Source organism: Phocoena sinus, chromosome 2 (assembly GCF_008692025.1).
Source record: "Phocoena sinus isolate mPhoSin1 chromosome 2, mPhoSin1.pri, whole genome shotgun sequence".
Lineage (NCBI taxonomy): Eukaryota > Metazoa > Chordata > Mammalia > Artiodactyla > Phocoenidae > Phocoena > Phocoena sinus.
In genome coordinates this window covers 26,317,118-26,337,725 of record NC_045764.1, presented here as the reverse complement: position 1 = coordinate 26,337,725, position 20,608 = coordinate 26,317,118, and the positions used below count along the sequence as shown (strand labels likewise).

Below are 20,608 nucleotides of genomic sequence, written 5' to 3'. Positions count from 1 at the left end.
CTAGGAAACTGATGGTGTAGGTCCAAAGCCCTGAGAATCAGGAGCTCTGATGTCCAGGGTAGGAATAGATGGATGTCTCAGCTCAAACAGAGAGAACTAATTTAACCTTCTACTACACTTTTGTTTTATTCCTGCCTCAACGGTTTGGATGAGGCCCACTCACATTGGGAAGCAGATCTGGTTTCTTCAACCCACCAATTCAAATGCTAATCCCTTCGAGAAACACCATCACAGACACACTCAGAAATCATGTTTCTCCAGGTACCTGGGCATCCTGGAGCCCAGTCAGGTTGACATATGAAACAAACCATCACAAGGGCAAACAGAATTATTTGTCTTTCCCTGTGCCCCCTGACCCCAACCAAGGGAGTCAGGAGTCCTACCACTTCCCAGTGTACACAGGCTTCCCCTCCCATGATATCCTTGAAGCCACACTTGGGACAGTAATAGGGCACGTCTGCTTGTCAGCCTGACTGCCCCCCCAGCTCCAGCAGTAACAAGTACCCCTTCACCCTGGCCAAGCCAGGAACTGAGACTCCGCCTTCACCTTAGAAGTAACAAGCCAGACCCACCCTTCTCCCAGTGGTGTGGGATTGCTGCTAACAGAATATTTAAGTAAGATCCATAGCCTCATAACACTACACCCAGAGTGTCCCAAAATTCAACCTCCAAATCAGTCACATCAAGAACCAGGAAAATCACCATGTGAACAAAAGGACACAGATGGTAGAATTATCTGAAAAAGAACGGCCAACAGAAAACTACTGCAATGAAGCACACTTGAAACAAAATGAAAAAATATACCGTCCTAACGTTGAACCAGAAGAAACAGATTTTAGACCTGAGAAATACAGTAACAAAGAAAAGATTCAATGGGTAGACTCAGCAACAAATTGGCGAGAACAGAGGAAAGAGAGTCAGTAAACTTGAAGATAGAACAACAGAAATGAGCCGGTCTGAACAACAGAGAGAAAATAGGCTGAAAGACATAATGAGCTGAGCCTCTGGGACATGCAGAATTCTGACAAAAGGTTTAATATTTGCCTCACTGGACACCAGAAGAGGAAGAAGGTGGACTGAAAAAATACTCAAAGAAATAATGGCTGGAAATTTCCCAAATTTGGCCAAAGACCAATCAACCCAAACAGGATACATCATATTTAAACTTCTGAAAGCTAAGACAAAGAAAAACATCTTTTCCTGAATGAAGAAAACTAAGAGAATGTGTCATACCTACACTCAAAGGAAGTTCTCTCAATAGAAAAGAAATGATGAAAGAAGGGACCTTGGAACATGAGGAAGAAAGGAAGCACTCAGTAAGTAAAAACATCGTTAAATACAATAGTCTTTCCTTCTCCTGTTGTGTTTTCAAAGTCATATTTGACAGGTGAAGTGAAAATTATGATGGTCTGAGGTGCCTCTCAATGTACGACATAGAGGAAATATCGCAGACAATTATATTATAAACTGGGGAGGGTAAAGGGATGTTTTCTACCCTTACCCTCTAACTGATCCAACCATGCTGGAAAACAGTTTTGGAATCTTTTCCCAAATTAAACGTATATTTAGCATACGACCCACCCATCACACCCCTGGGCATTGATCCCAGAGAAATGAACACCTTTGTTCACACAGAAACCTGTACGTGGATCTTCACAGCAGCTCCCTTTGAAATAACCAAAAACTGGAAACAACTAAAATGCCCTTCAATAGCTGAATGGTTAACAAAAAATACTGGCCCATTTATTCCATGGAATACTATAAAAAGGAGCACACTTTTTTCTAGTTTAATGGATTTTATTTCATTTTTATTGACATATAGTTGATTTATAATATTATATTAGTTTCAGATGTCCAGCATGGTGACTCAGCATTTTTGCAGATTATACTCTGTTATTCGCGGTGGGGAGGGGGTGAGGGGGGGGGAGGGAGAGGGTGTGTGTGGCCTGAACTCTGCTGTCCTGGAGAAGCATCATTCAACAACCTTCCTCTCTATTTCTGATTTCTGCTCTTTCCTTCTCTTCCTCCCTCCCCCATTTCATTCCTTTTTTCTTCATTTTCCTCTTTCAGTGTTGGAATTTTCAGTGTTTAATTGTGGTTGCAGTCATACAGATGGAGTATGTGACTGGGCTCTAAAACTTCTTACTATCATTCAATTTTTATGTAATGCTCAAGTGCTAGGTCTTGGGAATTTTATTATTAGCCTTGAAATTATCAGCATTCAGCATTTGCGTCTGCTTCCAAAGTATAACGATGACCGAAATGAGGTGCACCAATAATTCATGTGTAGGAATGGAGTGTGTAAGTGTGCTGGCACCTATCAGGTGATGTCAGTGGTGGGGGTCACTGAAAGGGGCTTGATTTGGTGGATTAGGAAAGAACGGTGAACAAAGTCACCGAAGAAAACTACCTCCCTTACGATGACAACCATGCCCATGTCTTTGATCGTGCTTTTCCCATGAACCCCATCCTCCCAGCCCTACGGTGTCTGCCATTCTGCTTCTCAGCCTCTTGGACACATAGTCTGCTTACCCGAAGATGCTTCTAGCTGTAAAATCACTCCATATCCCAGCTCACCTCCAGTGTTTCCTTGTTATCTCATATCTTGGCATCGTAATTTTTCATTGTGTTGTTAGATCTTTGATAACTTCTGTCTGACTTTTAAGATTTTTCCCCAGTTTTTATTGTCCTCTTCATTAGAAGAATTGAATATCCGAACCCACCATCCCCATATGCAGAACTCCCTTCTCTACTGATTTGAGATGACTTTTTAAAAAAATATACAATGTTGTATAAGTTTAACCCAATTTTTAGATTTTCCTTTCTGTTCTATAATTTTTTTTTCTGTTTATACACATGGCAGTAACCAACTGCTTTACTTATTGAGGCTTTGTAATATGTTCTAATAACTCTTAGAACGACCCCTCTTCATTGTCCTATGATTTTTTATTAGTCTTCATTATTCCAGTTTTTTGTATTTCTGCTTTTTCCCCATGAACTTTAGGACAACGTTAACTAATCTCTGCCAAAACTCTGTTGTAATTTCGGGGGAATAATCTTATATGTACATATTGAAAGAAGACAAAACATCTCTGTGATATTGGATCTTGTTGATGGACATGTTCATAATTTTTCCATCCTTTAAAAGTTTTCTTCATACAGATATTGTCATTTTTGTTATACTGATCTTACATAGTTTATCTTTCTGATGTTATTCTGAAAGGAATATTTTCCCATTATTATTTGGTGTTTGCATAAATAAAAGCTGTTTATTCAGTATGTTAATTATATAATACCAGATTTGGGTTGTGGTGCAGTCATTAGCGGTAAAAATTATCTTGGCTTTTGATTTAATTAACAAACTTTTCATTGTTAAATAATTATAGATTCACAGGAAGTCGCAGAGATGGTACAGAGAGGTCCCTGTAGCATCGTCCAGTTTCCCTCCATGGTTACATCTCACATAATTATAGTGTAATAGCAAAACCAGGAGGTTGACTGGGTACAATGTCTATGTGTAGTTCTATGTCATTTTATAAAAAGTGTAGTTTGTATAACCACCACTGCAATCAAAATACAGACTGTGCCATCACCGCAAAGATCTCCTTGTGCTGTGCTTTTATAGTCATGCCCTCCCACCCATCTCCACCTTCCTCAACCCCTAGCAAACACTAATTTGCTCTCCATCTATATAATTTTGCCATTTTGAGAATGTTACATAAATGGAAACGTGATATATGACCTTTTGAGATTGACATTTTTCACTCAGCATAATGCCCTTGAAGTCCACATGAACTGTTATATGTATAAAAAGTGTGAGGATTAAAAAAATTGCGAGATACACTTGAAGAAAATGTCCAGAACTAAACACGGTAGAGAAAAGAACGGGACAGAAGCAATATCTGAAGAAATAATTTTTTCTTCTTTCTAATAATTTTCTGAAAAGGGAAAAAGAAATCGAGCTGCCAATAAAAGAAATAATACTGTTGTTGTATATGAGCAACAGCATGATAAATATGTAATTTTTAGGTAGTGCTTTATAACATCATGATAACACAGCTGAAACCACTGAGATGAGAAACCGTAAAAGCAACCAGAGGGGGAAAAAATACAGATTATTTTCAAGTGAACAATGATAAAATAAATACCTGGCTTCCAGAAGAAAACAATAGAATCAAGAAAACAACATGTTTGAAGTTCTGAAAGAAAGTAACTCCAGATCCAGAATTATATATCCCGCAAAGAAATCCTTTTAAGATGAAGGTGAAATAATAGTTATTTAATAGTTATACAAACAAACCTAATCCAGTTCATCATCCTTAAATTTTCACTAAAGGAAATAAAAAAAAGTGTCCTTCTGGCAGAAGGAAAGATTTCCAAAATGTTGGTTTAGAGATGCAGGAAGAGTGAAGAGAAAAAGGTAAAGATTTGGGTAAATGAAGTAAGGATTAACTACATAAAATTTTTTTAAAACTTCTGGAATGAAAAATGAATTTAGAATCAAAACAAACAGCAAAAACATAGTTTGGGTGAGGGTTAAATTGAGTAAGAGTTGTAAAGTCTTTGTGAGTATCTTGACTGACGTAAAAGTGCCAATTTATATTAGGTATTAATAAGTCAAGAATGCATATTACAGTGTCTCTGACAATCATTAAAATAATAAAAATAGATAGTACAATTAAAAAGCTAATGGGGGAGAGAGTAACAGAACAATCTAAAAAACTTAATCTCAGAGAAAAAAAGAACTTAGAAATAACAAGTGAATAGCAAGATGGCAAATCTAAACACAAATATGTTAGTTATTAAGTATAAAAGGACTCCAATTAAAAGACCAAAAATTGTCAGGCTGAATTAAAGCTCGTGCATGCAGACGCACACACACCAATTCTATGCTGTTTACAAGAGATTCACCTAAAGATTACATGAAGATTATATAAGATTATACAAAGGTTAAGGTAAAGTGATGGGAAAAGACCTATCACGGAAACACTATAATCAAAAGGTCTTGTAGTTAGATTAATATCAGGCCAAGCAGACTTTAAGGCAGGACATAGCACTAAAGAGGGGCATTTCAAAATGATAAAAGTTCAATTCACCAGGAAGATGTAATAGTTACTAATTTGAATTCATCAAGCAGTATTGCTTCAAAATATACATGCAAAATAAAGAACAAAAATATGGAGAAAAATTCACATCACAGTAGATGATAGCACACCTTTCAGAGTAACTGATAAAACACGCAGACGACAAAGATGAGCCATAAAGACATAAAAGATATTGGCAAAGCAGACCCAACAGATGTATCTAGAATATTATCTCCAATGTCTGCAAAACACATGTTATTTCCAATATGCACAAAACTCTTACAAAAATAGACTGTATTCTCTGTAAACCAAGTTTCAAATTATTTCTAAGGATTAAAATAATACAAAACATGCTTCTTGAAGATAGATGAGTTAAGCTAGAAATCAGAAAACAAAACAATTCCCAAACCTTTGGAACATACATCATATATTTCTAAATAATCCATGGCTCCAAGAAGAAATCAAAATTAAATTTGGAAAACATTTTGATAGAATATAATTTTAAAATAATCTGATTAGTTCAAAACTTGTGGATATGGCTAAAGACAGGATTATGGATTTGGGGTTTTTTTAATTGTGAATAATATATAGAGAGTATAAAGATATATTAGAGTATGTTAGAAATATTATATAGATATTTAGATACATCAGGAAAAAAGGAATGTACAAAATCAATGAGCTAAACACTCACTTTAAGAAATTAGAAAAATGACAGCAAACAAAACTTGAAAGGTGAACAATGGGAAAAAAAGAAAAAGTGAAAGAAGTAATTAATAAAATAGAAAATAAACAGACCCCAGAGACGATCACCAATGCCAAAGTTTGGTTCCTTTTAGATACTACTAAAACTGGTAAATTCTTGGTGAAATTGATCAAGAAAAAGAGATGGACAAACAACCATTATCAATAGTGAATAAGGACATATTACTATGAGTAACATGAAAATGCACTTATTTAGTTATTTATTTTTTTAGATTGAAGAATTTATTTTTTGGTGCAGAAAAATTAAGTCATTATACTAAATCAAAACTCAGCTAGTTAGCAATTCATGAATGCCAGTTTTAAAGATTGTTTCTAGACAGCTTCATATATCTGTTTTGTTTATTTGAAGGTTAGATTAGCATTAGGGTCATATTGAAATATGCAGTAGAGGGTATCCAGATAGGTAAAGAAATCTAATCACTAATGATGACAATAATAACTATTAACATTTGATATAAATTATGATGATCTGTGCAGTGGTGAATCTATAGAGTAGAAAGTTTGAAAGAATTAAATAGCTGAGTATTATATGAAAAATCTCTAAAATATATATATGTAGATATATATATATATGTTTTAGGTTAACAAAAAAAATCAAGGTACAAGAAATGTGTAGTTTATGAAAACATTTTATTAAAAAGGTCTAAAATAACATTATATATTCATATCTGCTTTAATAGACATATAAAAATTCCAGAAAAATGCAAAAGGCAGGGGTTAGTCTTGTGGGGTTGAAAGTGAGAACCAGATGTCTTGGGGACAAAGTGGCCATAAGACTTTTCCCAGTGCATCTTTAAACATAAACATAAAAGACATGATAGATGTAAATCTATATATATATATTTTAAAATGCTGTGCATTGCATAATTTCAGTGCCCTTCATATCAGATTCTAAGTGCATGAGATCCTAGAGGGAAGCATCCCCTAAAACCTCCTGTGAATGGGATATGAAAGGGCATACTCAAGGTCATGCACTACAGCAGGCCTGTTTTAGATCCATGTGATATGTTACATATTTTTTAAAATTACATTGGAAATAGAAAATAAAACAAAATGAGTTAAAATTGCAAGAATTGGAAAGAAAGGAACAAAGCAGTCATTATTTGTAAGAGATATAATTGCCTCCGTAGAAAGGGACAAAAAGTCAGCAAAGATTGAACTAATGTTCTTTCAATTTGCTATCACCGCAAACAGGAACACTTCAGTACCATATTGTTAATTAAAACAATTCAAGCTAATTCAGGCCACACTGAATTCTCGGAACTCCTAGAGTGGGTATAGGTCATTCATTTTTAACACTTTGCTGTGTGCTTCCTTGAAGTATCATAGAATGGTGTCATATGTTAGTTTGACCTGTCTCCTTGGACAGCAGAATCCCAGAACGCAGAGATTCTATTTTATGATTCTTTCTTTAGCCCCATGGACTGTCTCAACTTGTGGGCAGTTTGTGTTGAATAAGTGTACTCGTCTTCAAGTGATACTTGGGTTGAATAAATAAATCCAACAGGACATGGACATCCTAGGTTTTGTGAACTGTCAAGATCATGCTGTCATGCAGGACAAAGTATGTCCCCAGACCAACAGCATCAGCATCAGTTGGGAACTTAGAAACACAAATTTTTGGAACCCCAACCCAGACCTACGTAATCAATGGGTGGGTTTTACTGAGACCCCTAGTTGTTTCTGATGAATGCTGAAGTCTGAGGGCTCCTGGTCTAGGAGTAAGAGTATCACAGAGAGACAAGATGACAGATATCTCAGAAAGTTAATGATCTGGAATCACTTTTTCCGGGCAGTAATTGTTTGCACCAGTTCTCTTTTTAGTAGCCTTGTACTCATCTAATTACTTTGCAGAAAGTTGCCCTTGACTCTCATGTCGTACATTTAGGGTTAGACGCACACACCTGCGAATTTCCCATGGAGCGGCGTTCCTCAAACTCTGCTGGGCAGAGACTGCCATGTGTAGGGCTTGCTGAAAACTCTGCCCTACCCTTGGAACTTAGAGTCACTGGATCTGGGGTCATCTCTAGAATTCTGCATTTAAAAAACAAAATAAGCCATCTAATGAATCTGTAGCAGGTGGACAGGGGACCACATTTGAGACCTATCACCCTGCAGCACTGCTATACAAGTTGTGATTGCAAATCAGTGGTTGGCATCATCTGAGATGGTGTTAAAAATCCAGACTCAAGAGTCCCATCCCAGACCTATAGATTCAGAAACTTCATTCTAGCAAGATACTCAGGGCATTTGCTACGCATATTAAAGTTCGAGATGCCCTGTTGCAGGCAATTCGTGAGAACACTAGGACCCATGACTCTGTGTGAGAAAACACTGGCCAGAGGGAAGGCGAACTAATTTCCAAACAACTATTTCCGATTGCCATTTCTAGCACTCTGTTGAATGACACCATTCTTACTCTACTTCACTTCTGATTACTCTTTTCTCCTTGATGACTGCAGTTCTAGAAGAAACCTAATACATACTATGTTTATAACAGTACACATATAAATAGCTCTAATGAAAGCTCAATGGAAAATATACAGCATTACAGATGAAATTGATGTAATTAACAATAAATTATGTGGAATCCTTTATGTTTTAGTAGATCAAAATAAATTAGTTGATTGTAGGAAGTTAATAATTAATTTGAGACGTTTATGGCAAGTTATTGACCCAATAATGTATTCTGTTTTCTTTCTAGATTTTAATATTTATATAATTTAGCAGTTGTTTTTTTTAAAAGGGGAATATTTTAAAGTCTTATAATTGGATCTATTTCTATTAATTTATAGTCAAGTGGAGTACATTTATTTAAGATTGAGAAATACCATTTGCATTGCATTAACATTTTGCTAAGAGAGACAAAATGTTGATACTTATTAGTATAAAGGAGCTTATTAGACTTTGAAGACGTGGCTTTGAATTGATTTTAGTATAAGCGAAACTTCATTTTTTAAAAAATATGGTTATTTGGATACTTAGCCACTTTTCTTGTTTTCTTTGTAGTTTTTTTTAAACTCTATTTTTTTTTTTTGCTTGTGATTTTCATAACTTATTCATCTTTTTCTCTGTATTTATACCTTAGGGACTGTCCTGCAGCTCTTGGTAGTACTTAATGATTAAAAATATCTAGATGTCTCAGAATTAATGATGCACTTAGAGTCTCTAAATATTGCAGAAGGCTTGCCTAAACTTGGGCAGAAACCTGGCCTCCTGTGGGGTGTTGTATGGGCACACATCCCTTTGGAAGTAAGATGGGATATAAATAAACACATGCGTAAATAGATGTGGTCTGATGGAAAAAGCTACAGGCAGATTCTTCATCTAAAATTATACACATGACTATCTGACATTCCATCACTATAAGGCATTCCTTCAAGAGACTACATCTTCAGAATCCCACATGCCCTTGAGAGGGATACACCTTATGTCGTGCTTCTGAGCGATTGTCTTTAGATTGCAGAGAGTGTGAGAATAAGCGTCACTGGGAAGGGATCAGCAACCTAGCCAGGGAGCCACAAGCATGCCAAACGCAAGTTCTGACTATTTGCTAAATTTTCTAACTCAGAGATTTTAAAGACAAATGAAGGTCTTTTATTAACAGAGAAATGTGCCTTTTTAAATTTGCATTTACATAGAGAGAAAAGCCCAGCAGGGTTGTTTGTTTTCAAATTAAAGAAGCATAAGAATAAGTTATATGACATCTGGGAAAAGATGGGGCCCCTGGCTGGCATGCAGGCCCTCCGTCCACTAGACTCGAAGACCTGATTATCCACTCGACTTTGCTAAGTATCTGGTATATTTTGGGTGATTGGCTTTGTCTCTCTGGGCACAGGTTTTCTCACCTCTACAGCAAATAGGACTAGATGATCCCGAATGTCCCTGCACTGCGTTTGTCTCCCAAAGAATGAAAACAAGTGAAAAAGAAAATGAGTAATTCAAATTTTCTCTTCAGCTCATTCTAAAATTACCTCCTCAGGCTTACAGATCTGGAGTTGTTTTCTATAAATCAGTGAATTAAAAAAAAAATTATTGGAGAAAAGGGAAAAATAATTTAAGCAAAGCAATAAAACCATTATTTCATGTTGAAGCTCCAGGCTTTGTGGGTTTTGAATAGAATTTAAAGCTGGATAAGTATTTTATTTCTGACCACGCATTAACCCATTCTTTAAAAGTGACTTCCTATTTTTTGAAGGAAGTCACCGCAAAATTTATCATCTCTTTCAGATACTGTACTAAACGCGTTATTAACTGCATATGAATTTCATTTTTAAAAGTAGGAAATGAAATGACTGCTAAGTTCTTGCCTGAAGAGTTGAGAGCATCCTATATAAACTAGTGAATCCCATTAGAATGAATTTCACAATGAATACACACGTGAATAGTAATTATTGATAGAAATACAATAAACCCACCAACCTTCAGAGTGCCAAATGGTAATAATGAGTGAGTACAGTTGCGCCTGGATGAAATTAGCTAAAAATATGATTATAGATGTTTATAAATATAGATTTTAGAAGGAAATTTATATTTCAAATAATTTTCTCTGAACAAACCATACTTCTTTAAATATCCCCAGTATCCATATTTTTGCCTTTTTAATATCTAAGGCTCAAAGATGATAATGATGGTGTTTGGTTATCTATAGAGTGAGTAAATGCTACTTAAGGTGATAAAAGCAAAAAAATTCAGGAGAGGAGATGATGATAAAAGCTGTATTTGTGTGTCAGGTGGAGCTACCTAGGAGATGCTCTCTACATCGCCCTTAGAATATTCTCTATCTACTTAGCCAATCAGTCGTTCTTTATAATAATGTTAAATCACTTAAGCCATAACTAATAATAGTACAAAACTTGAAATGAATTTATAGGTCCACTCTTTTAGGATTTGGCAAAATGAGGAATCTTCCTCACCAATGGACTGAGAGTTTCTATGAGACAGACATTTCAGGGCACCAAGAGATGGAGACTCATTTCAATGACTTGATAAATGGTGCCTTTACAAAGCAGTTTTAGGGACTTTTAGTTTTAGGGACTCCCCAGCTCAGGAGAGAGTCCCCTGCCCCCACCACAAAACTGGCCTGCCCATCAATCAGGCAGGTGGTCACAGGGAATTATCCACAACCCACAGTTCAGTTTTATGGAGAAGACCAGATGACCGCTCTTGAGAGGTGAGTGCTGGTGAAGGGCCAGCAGACCCTACTAATCACACGGATTATTTACAATTCTCCATTCACAACCCTCTCAGTTAATCTGAGGAAAGTGCAAAGATGACATCCACCTAAAACTCTCTTAACTTAATGAGGCACTAAGAGATTGTATTTTTCACTGTTCTCTAATGGAAACATAGAACAGAAGCTTATACAATCCCTTAACAAAGAGATGCTACATATTTTACATTTCTTTCTTTCTTTTTATAGAAAGCCTGTGGGAAAGAGGTACATAGATCTTGGAATAATTTACTCAAGAGCAACCGACAAGGCTCAACACCAATTAATTCTGATTTTGAATTTTTTAAAAAGTGACATTTTAACATGCTGAGGGCCAAGTTTGTTTTGCTGTCATTTCAATGACAACAAAATGTATTGGCTAGTCTTCATAACAACTTCTTAGAATATTAGTATATTATAGTGAGATCTTATATTTTATATATGTGATACAAGAAAGAGATTTTCCTAAGTAAGTGTTTATAAAAATTACTTGTCAATTCTGTTACTGGAAGAGCAGAATCTATGACTGGTGATTAAAAACATTTTTTTTCCATACCATACCTAACACAGACTATGAACAACTGTGTCATATTGGTTTGGAGGATTAATTGTGAGAAGAACTAACTCATCTATTGGAACCAGTGACTTACTAGAAATTTGTAACTTCCACCCTTGACTTTCTCATTTTTTACAACAAAAGTTCCAGAAATAGCCTCATATGACCAAAAAAACAGATTTGCAGTTCAAGGCAAATTGTTAGCCATTATTTTTCCAGTGGGGAAAGAAAAAAGTGAAGAACGTCATATATTAACCTTATTGTACAGAGCAGCTGGAATATTAAGATGTAACCTCCTAACTTAATCCATTGATAAGGACATTCTTTTGGGTATAAAGAAATTAGAGATGTAGAAAGTATGCAGAAATCAGGGCTTCAAAGAATCTTGCAGTTTGATGAAACTGAACACATTTCTTTTGCTGAATTGGCAGAATCATAAATCAGTTGGTTGAGGGTATACATAATATGACTTTTTTTTCAATAAGAGGATTCTGGTGGTTGGGTTGGCAGGTTTAAAATTTGATTTTGAGATAAGACTTAGAAATTATAAAAGTCAGATTGAATTTCCAGCAGATTCCACAGTGATGGAATATTCTATCATCTTCTTGACCGCCTCTCTTGCAGGATTTATAAGCCTCCCAGCTTGTGGGCGGGCACAGCTGGAGCAGGAATTGTTGTGTCCACCTGATTATTTCTGGAGTTTCTGGTTCTTTCCACTTAGCTTCCTGCTGTCACTTTCTGAAACAGCTTTCACAGGTGCGTTAGCCCATGGACAGTTGTTTACTGCTGAGCCATTCTCTGCTAAAATGGGCCAGTAGACCCTTTGCAACTGAGAACCAAGGACATGAGTAGAGTATTTTCATTCTAACCAAAGTTGGAGGCCATGGATTTAAAGCCGTGTCAATGTGCATGTTCTCATGGGTGTTTCCTTTAAAACTACATGCAGAACCTTAGAGCAGGTATTCCTAAAATTCTTGGTTACTGATGTTAGTTAACTATACTGAGTTCTTTAAAGGGCACTGTCCTTTGAGCCCTCCTAGACCACATGCTTAAAATCCAAATTGCTTCTAAATTATTTAGAACTAATATGTCGCAATAATATTAAAAACAATTTCTTAGAGTTACATAGCTATCTTCTAACGACAAAATGCCTGCAACCCATTGGCTCCCTTATTTACAAAAGTATGAAAAATGTTGGTTATTGTGTGAGGGAAATAACACAATTTTGGTGTTGTAACACTGCCAGGCATTCATGATACTCATGTGAGCCTTAAAATTCATGTCAACTGTGTATTCGTTCTGAAAAGTCATAAAGGCATAGAGGAAATATTAAGGCTACATTATTGATGAATGATTATATAGCAAGCTTATGTAAAAGTGCATGGCATCTATTTTTGACCTGAGACCTGTAATTCATGGAATCACATTCTTAAAATATTTTATTGTGCTCTGATAAAAATGTCCCTCAATGAACACACTAATGTGGGGATTTGGCTCTTCTACCTGCCTTTGCAGCTTGAGAATCAATTTAAACGAAGAGAAAAGCACACTTGTAATAACTTCTTTCTCTATCTAACAAGCTTATTGTGTGTCTTGGAAATTAAGAAGCTTCTTATATTCCTACTAGTGAAATGACTCTCAAATTCATATAACATTTGTGTAAATTTACTCAGAAGAATATATTATGGCTCATTTTCAAACTGCCTCGCTGTTGGGATGGTATTGGGCATAAACATGGATAGAATAAAATGCATGGAATATACTAAAATTTGTCATGTAAATATCTTATTTCACTGGATATAAAAGATAGAATTGTTATCCTGCCAGTGAATAGAAAAAATAAAACATAAAATACTCTAAGTTGGATGCCCTCCATCACCTTCAGTCAAATTACATAGACGAGTTATACAGTTACACAAGCTGATTTTTTTCATACTTGACATTTGAGTAAAGCTACTTACTTTCTCACAATGTTAAAATTTTATTTTGCAGTTACCTATACTAAACATGATGGAAGATATGACTAAAGTAAAATAGAATTTAAAATTAGCTAAAAACTCATAAAAGTTTGGATTGGGTTTCCTAACCTCCTTGAAATCAAGTACCCTAACATTTTAATTAAACAGAGAAATTTCAACATACTGAACTGAATCCTATTTGCCTAGTCAGGGAAGGAGATATTAGGATGCTGGACTCACTAAATTATACTGGTTTGGTTGTACATTTGACATACACATGGATAATCTGCCAGGGGAAAATTCTAACAGTGGGAAAAATATTTTAGTCTCATAAGCAATGAATTTGATATTCAATTTTGTTGATAACAATTCAAGTCTCCTGTCTGATACATCCAAAAGAATAAAGATATAGATGCTTTAGGTGGTGAAGGTGATGTTACGTCCTCTGTTAGAATGTTCTGTTACTTCTCTATGGATTTTCAACAGCCTTTGCACATCCTCAACTTCCAAATATCTTTTACATTATCCAAGGTCAGAAAAACCATATGACTTTATAAAGATCAAAGAGTGAAGCCAGAAACCCCACACTTTTAAAAGTAAAGACCAACTCACCAGTACATATTTTAGCATCAAGTGCATATGGCACACGCTAACTGAAAAAATTTATGTGGCAAAGTTAACCTACTTAGAAGTGGAATAACATGTCCTTTAAGGCAGAAAGGACAAGCCCATCTTCCAGTGGGAAAGTGGTACAGTTAGAGACATCAGGGGAAGAAACGAAAGAAACTGGATTACAGAGACTCCAAACGACAGGTAGGAGCAGTACAAAATGGAGAAATTAAGTGAGAAATTAACCTCCAACCTCTGAGGTCATTCTTCGTATTGAAATTCAGTTGTTTTAAGGAGTCCTTAATGCTAAAGACATGATTTTCTCATAGCCAAGGGGGAAAGTTCAATTACTGTACCCATGTAATCATCCATTTTAAATCATTTTTGTGTAAAGATCGGGTGTATTGAATGGATTTGTCATACTCAGAATGAAACTGGTGCAAATGAAATTCCTGTTAAGGGGCATTAGCTTTACTATTCTCTCATTTGCTATAAAAGCCTTTAAGTACCAAAATTTGGGATAGACTGTGGCTTATTATCAGTCAAGTAGGGGAGGGAGGTGCTTCCTGACAGGTTTAAAAGCAAGTGGCTTTTTTAGTCTATAGTCTAGGGAAAAACATCAGTCTTCCTCTTGTTTTTAGGGTTAATTAGATACTATTCTTTTGCTGTTCTAACTCATTTGTTTTCTAGATCCTACTGCCAAATATATTTTAATGGTATTTTTTAATGTCAACCTCATTTTCCCTGTCATTACCATCCATGGGCTAATCAAACAATTATCTTGTCATTTATTTTATAAGACATTCTATAAAAAACCCATAGAAGGGCTTCCCTGGTGGCGCAGTGGTTGGGAGTCCGCCTGCCGATGCAGGGGACGCGGGTTCGTGCCCCGGTCCGGGAAGATCCCACGTGCCGCGGAGCGGCTGGGCCCGTGAGCCATGGCCGCTGGGCCTGCGCGTCCGGAGCCTGTGCTCTGCAGCGGGAGAGGCCACAACAGTGAGAGGCCCGCGTACCGCAAAAAAAAAAAAAAAAAAAAAAAAAAAAAAAAACAAACCCATAGAATCCTTTCAGAATTAAGGAGATACCATTATATTGATCATAAACATATTTTATTGAATATTTCACAAATAATTTTAGTAAAGAAGCAAAAGTCTATGTAAATAAAAGGAGTATCTAAAAATTATTGAAAACATTAAAAGCTGATGTATGTTGTTATTACAGCTTTAGAGATCCTGATAAAGTGATCTATGAGCAATTTTAAACTGATGTATTTCAACAGTTGCCCGGTATAAGTTCCTTAGATTTTGACCATTAAATTATCATTTCTTTACTATTTAATGTGATCATTCAACATTATTAATGCCTGATGGGAGAATTTTTCACATACTGAGGTATGGGAAAGTCATTCTGGCTTATACACGATTTGGCTTGAATTTTATGCTAACCAGAACAGACTCTTACAGCCTGTCAAACAAGCATCGTACATCTGCTTTAACCATTAGGGAAAAGAATGCATTTTAAAATCAAAATGGAGTAACTGTGGTTCAGGCATTCAAAATGGAGCTGGGTGGCCATAATTTCAGACACGTTCCTGCATCCCTGTGAACATGAGTTTTCTGACCTGTGTCAGACTGAAGGACACCACCAGCCGTTCTCAAAACAGTATCTGTGAATAGCTGCCAGCTGCAACCGTATGATCTCAAGGTCTCCCCTTGTAACTATGCAACCATTTCAGACCCCAATCAATCCTTGCTTAACAAGCACCCTTACTGCTTGCCGGCTCCAATTATAATTCTTGACAAGCAACTTACGTAACTCTGTGGTTTTTGCCTTTATAAGCCTCGCCTATTTTGTAGTCTGGAGAACACGATTCAAGTGCTTCTTGGATCTGTGTCTCCTGGGCTAACGTCCTCAGTTTGGCAAGAATAAAACTTTTCTATTCCTATTATAGATTGTTTATTGATTATTTCCATCAACGTACCTAAACCTAACATTCCCCTTGAAAGAAAAATTTACCCTCGTTTAAGTCACTGTGATGGCTTTGGCAAAATTTTAAAGAATCAAATCATGAAGGTTAAGAGATAAGGACTTCATCTACAAGCAACGAGATTTTGTTGATTCCCTCCTACTCTGGGGAAAACCCTTAAGCTTGTCTCTCCAGTCATTCTGACCAAGGACAATGTGACATTTAGGGAGGAAGTCTGCTCCATTGGAAGCAGGCATTTTTGCCTCCCCAGACTGGATTTCCACTTGGATCAAAGACCAGTCTACACTGTCTTGGCCACGTTCAATTTTAAACATGGCTTCTGTCATCAACAGTCCATCGAAACTGAAAGCACCGAAGGGGTCCACCTATAGCGTGTCCTAAGACCAGGGTCTATTTTGGCTTCCTGGACATGGGCACCTGCTGTATTTCTTCAGTTTGTCTGAAATTCACATCAGGGACTCTTTCTTAGTTTCTTACTCCCCTGGAACTTCTAATTTTCAGGGTTCTTCTACATCCTTCTATTCTTATCACTCAACTCTGGTGTCCTCTCCTGGCTTCCAGGCCACACATCTCCAATCTGCATCTTCTGCCAGTCTCACTGCTGAGCAGTGGGTGTTCGTCCAAATGCTGGCAGGCCAGCTCCACTAGGGTTTCCATCACAGACATCTCAAACTCATCACGTTCAAAACAAAATTGTCATTTTTAAAATTTATTTTGAAAAAATTTTTTAAATCTATTTTACTGAAGCATAGTTGATTTACAATGTTGCATTCGTTTCTTCTGTACAGCAGGGTGTCTCAGATATATATATATATATATATATATATATATATATATATATATATTCTTTTTCATATTCTTTTCCATGATGGTTTATCACAGGATATTGACTATAGTTCCCTGTGCTATACAGTAGGACCTTGTTGTTTATCCATCCTATATATAATAGTTTGCATCTGCTCATCCCAAACTCCCACTCCATCCCTCCCCCACCTCCACCCCCTTGGCAACCACAAGTCTGTTTTCTATGTCTGTAAGTCTGTTTCTAAAACAGTGATTTTAATCTCACCAAACCCGTGTCTCCTTTTGGGTCTCCCAACTTCCTGAAGGAACCCATTAGACATTAAGTTGTCAGAAAACTTCTCCTCTCCTATTCCTACAGCAACATGATAAATAACAAGTAAAATGGTACAACCTCTCTGGAAACAGTTTGGTAGTTTCTTTAAAAACTAAGTATGTGGCTACCATACAAACTTGTAATTGTACTCCTAGACACTGATGGCAAAGAAATGAAAACTTATGTTCACACAATATCATCTACACAAATATTTATAGACACTTCATGCTTAATAGCCAAAAATTGGAAGCAGGCCAAATGTCTTTCAGTGGATGAATGGTTAAATTGTGGCACATCCATACCATAGAGTATAGTCAATGAAAAACCAAGCTATTGATACAACTTGGATGAATCCTTATCTGAATTATGCTGAATGAAAAAAAAAAAGGCAATCCCCCTAAGTTATATTCTATATGATTCCACTTACACAACATTCTTGAAATGACTAAATTATAGAAGCAGAGAACAGAGGGCTGTAGGAAGGCAGGAAGTCATGTGATGGGAATGGTCTGTATCTTGACTGTATCAGTGTAAACATCCTGACGGTGATACTTTGCTATAGCTTACAGGTAGATTATCACTGTAGATAATACAGGTAGATTACATTGTAGAAAGATTTACAGGTAGATTTACATTGTAGAAAGCTGGGTAAAAGATACCCGGGTTCTCTTCATATTATTTCTTACAACTGAATGTGAGTCTCCAGTCACTTCAAAATGAAAATAATTTTTAAATTTAATTTAAAAATACATAAAAATAAATTTGTCAAACCGTCTCATGAGTCGGGAGCCATCCAAAACACAGAAAAACATACAATAAAGATTCTTCTCTATTCTTGTTGTTTTCTTTGACCCTAACACAATGCTACACACTTTCTTTGTATTTTAAAACCAGCTTAGAGCACAGCTGGGATACCTGAGCTCCAACTTTGTCATGTAAAGACCAGAGCATGTTTGAAGTCTTCATTCAGAAAAACAATGCAAAATTGGCATCCATCCTGGTCAGAAGATGAAACTATTTGCGCCAGAAATGTTAACAATGAAGTTCCCTTCTTTGACAACAACGATTTTAATGTGATTGCAAATAAATTAAATTTGCAAACAATTATTTTGTGTTATCACCTGGACCTTAACTATACAAGGTGGCTGTCCATGTCCTGGGGAGTAAGGGCATATTTTCATTTTGTAGATTAGATCAGTACCTCAACTTGGGTGCACCTAATGCAGCTTTAGTCAACAAAAGTTTCCTTAAGGCTGATAAGATTACAATGCTAAGGAATAGAAAACCACTGCTGTGTTGTAACAGCTGGTACAGGTGTTGACAAGACAAGAACTTCCTATTGTGGGAAAAATTTTTCATTACATTGCAGCAAGTAGAGAAATTGATGTAGTTCAATTACTCAAAAACGGCTCCATTTATGATGCAGTATGGAATTTGTACTATTTACCGTGTCATGCCCGCCAAATGTGATTCTGCATTTAAGTTGGGACTGGTTGTCCTAAGGCAGACTGCGACAGCCCTTGTGGACACATGTTAGTAGCATCTGAACTTGACAATCTGAGGAGATGAAGGAAGTGTAGGATATTGCAAACTACAAACTCATTTCTAAACCCGTCTCCTCTAAATATTCTAAATATTTTCCTTGGTGCCCAGGTGGTGAGCACATTTTAACGATCACCTGTCCTCTTGGATAATGTGTTAACACTGGGTACGAGATTTAGCATTAACCCAGCTGTATCTTGCACAATTAGGATATACCTTCAAATGCAGAAATATGACAGGTTTCTTGGCAGCCATTTTTGGATGGAATATTTACAAGAAAGACAATAATTTACCAAGCAGTTCTAAGTGAAGTCCCAGTGAAGAATATAAGCTTGCAACATCTTATAAGTTTTAAGAAATGAACCAGTCACCGATTCTGAACTGCATGAAGAAGAACCATCCCAGAATAAGAAACCACCACCTGGAAGTGAAAAGTCACCAACAAAAACAGTCGTTAATAATTAAAGGATGCATGAGGCTGAGACAGCAGAGAGCAAGAGGGGACAAGAGTCCAGATTTGACTCCTCTCCCACCTAGCAAAGCCACCATGAAAGACAGCCTCTCAGTCACCTCCCAGAGACCCTGAGACAGAAAAACAGACCCAAAACCTAAAGAAGAAGACGTAGGCAATTGAACAGCTGAAAGAACAAACAGTACCTGGAAAACAGCTAGAAAAACATCAACGGGAGAAAATGCAGCAAGAGAGAGCCTTTCTCCACAAGCCAAAGACGTGGAATTGGGAATTTAAGATACACAGAAAGCGAGCAAGTTACCAGAAACCAGTGCAAATATTTCTTCTGTTAAACACACTGACATCTATGGAATACCTATGTGCTCATCCTTAATGTTCATCTATAACAATTCATTCAAGATTTTTTTTAAAAAATAGAGCAAGAAACCTAAAATACTTAAGAATAAATCTAACAAGTAATGTCCAAGAACTCTACACTGAAAACTATAGGAAAATTAATTAATTAATTTTTTAAAAAGTTGCAGAGGGAAATTAAAGAGAGCCAAAAGTATATCATGTTCCTGGATGTGAAACCTCAATATTCTAGATGTTCATTCCCTCCAGAACATATCTACACATTCTGAGCAATTAAATAAAATTCAGCATGAATTTTGTAATAATTGACAAGTTGTAACTAAAATTTATATGGAAATACAAAGAAGCTAGAAGAACCAAAGTGATTTTTTAAAAACAGAACAAAGTCAGAGGATTTACCCCAGCCGATTTCAGGATTTATTCTAAACCCCAAGTCAACAAGACTGCACGATACTGGTGACAAAGTAGATCTAAGGAACTGAAGAGAAAGCTGAGACAATAGTTTGTCGACTTTGGCTCTATTGATATTTGGGGACAGATAACTGTTTGTTGTGAGGGCTGTTGTGTGCATTGTAGAATGTTCAGCCACACCCCTGGCCTCCATGCACTAGATGCTGGGAGCACCCCTGAGTTGTGGCAGCTTAAAATGTCCAGACATTGTCAAATATTCCCTGAGAGGCAAAATCACCCCCCAGTTCAGAACTACTGGTTTAGAACTACTGGTTGACCTACACATACATGGTAAATGACAAAGATACCAGATATTTCAATGAGAAGTGCAAAGTCATCTCAACAAATGATAACAGAAAATTACACATAGATCCTTCACTCATGCCATACACTAAAACACTTGAAATGGATCATAGGTGATAATATAAAACCTAAAACTATAATATCTAGTACAAAAGGTAAAAACAAATTTATTTAAATACCTTATGATCTTGGGTAAGCGCAC

General features: G+C 36.4%; 1 pseudogene; it reads left to right on the top strand.

Moving 5' to 3' along the window:
• Positions 1 to 19,672, top strand: part of LOC116748528 — an 89,623-nt pseudogene extending 69,951 nt beyond the window's left edge.
• Positions 19,673 to 20,608: the final 936 nt, after the last annotated feature.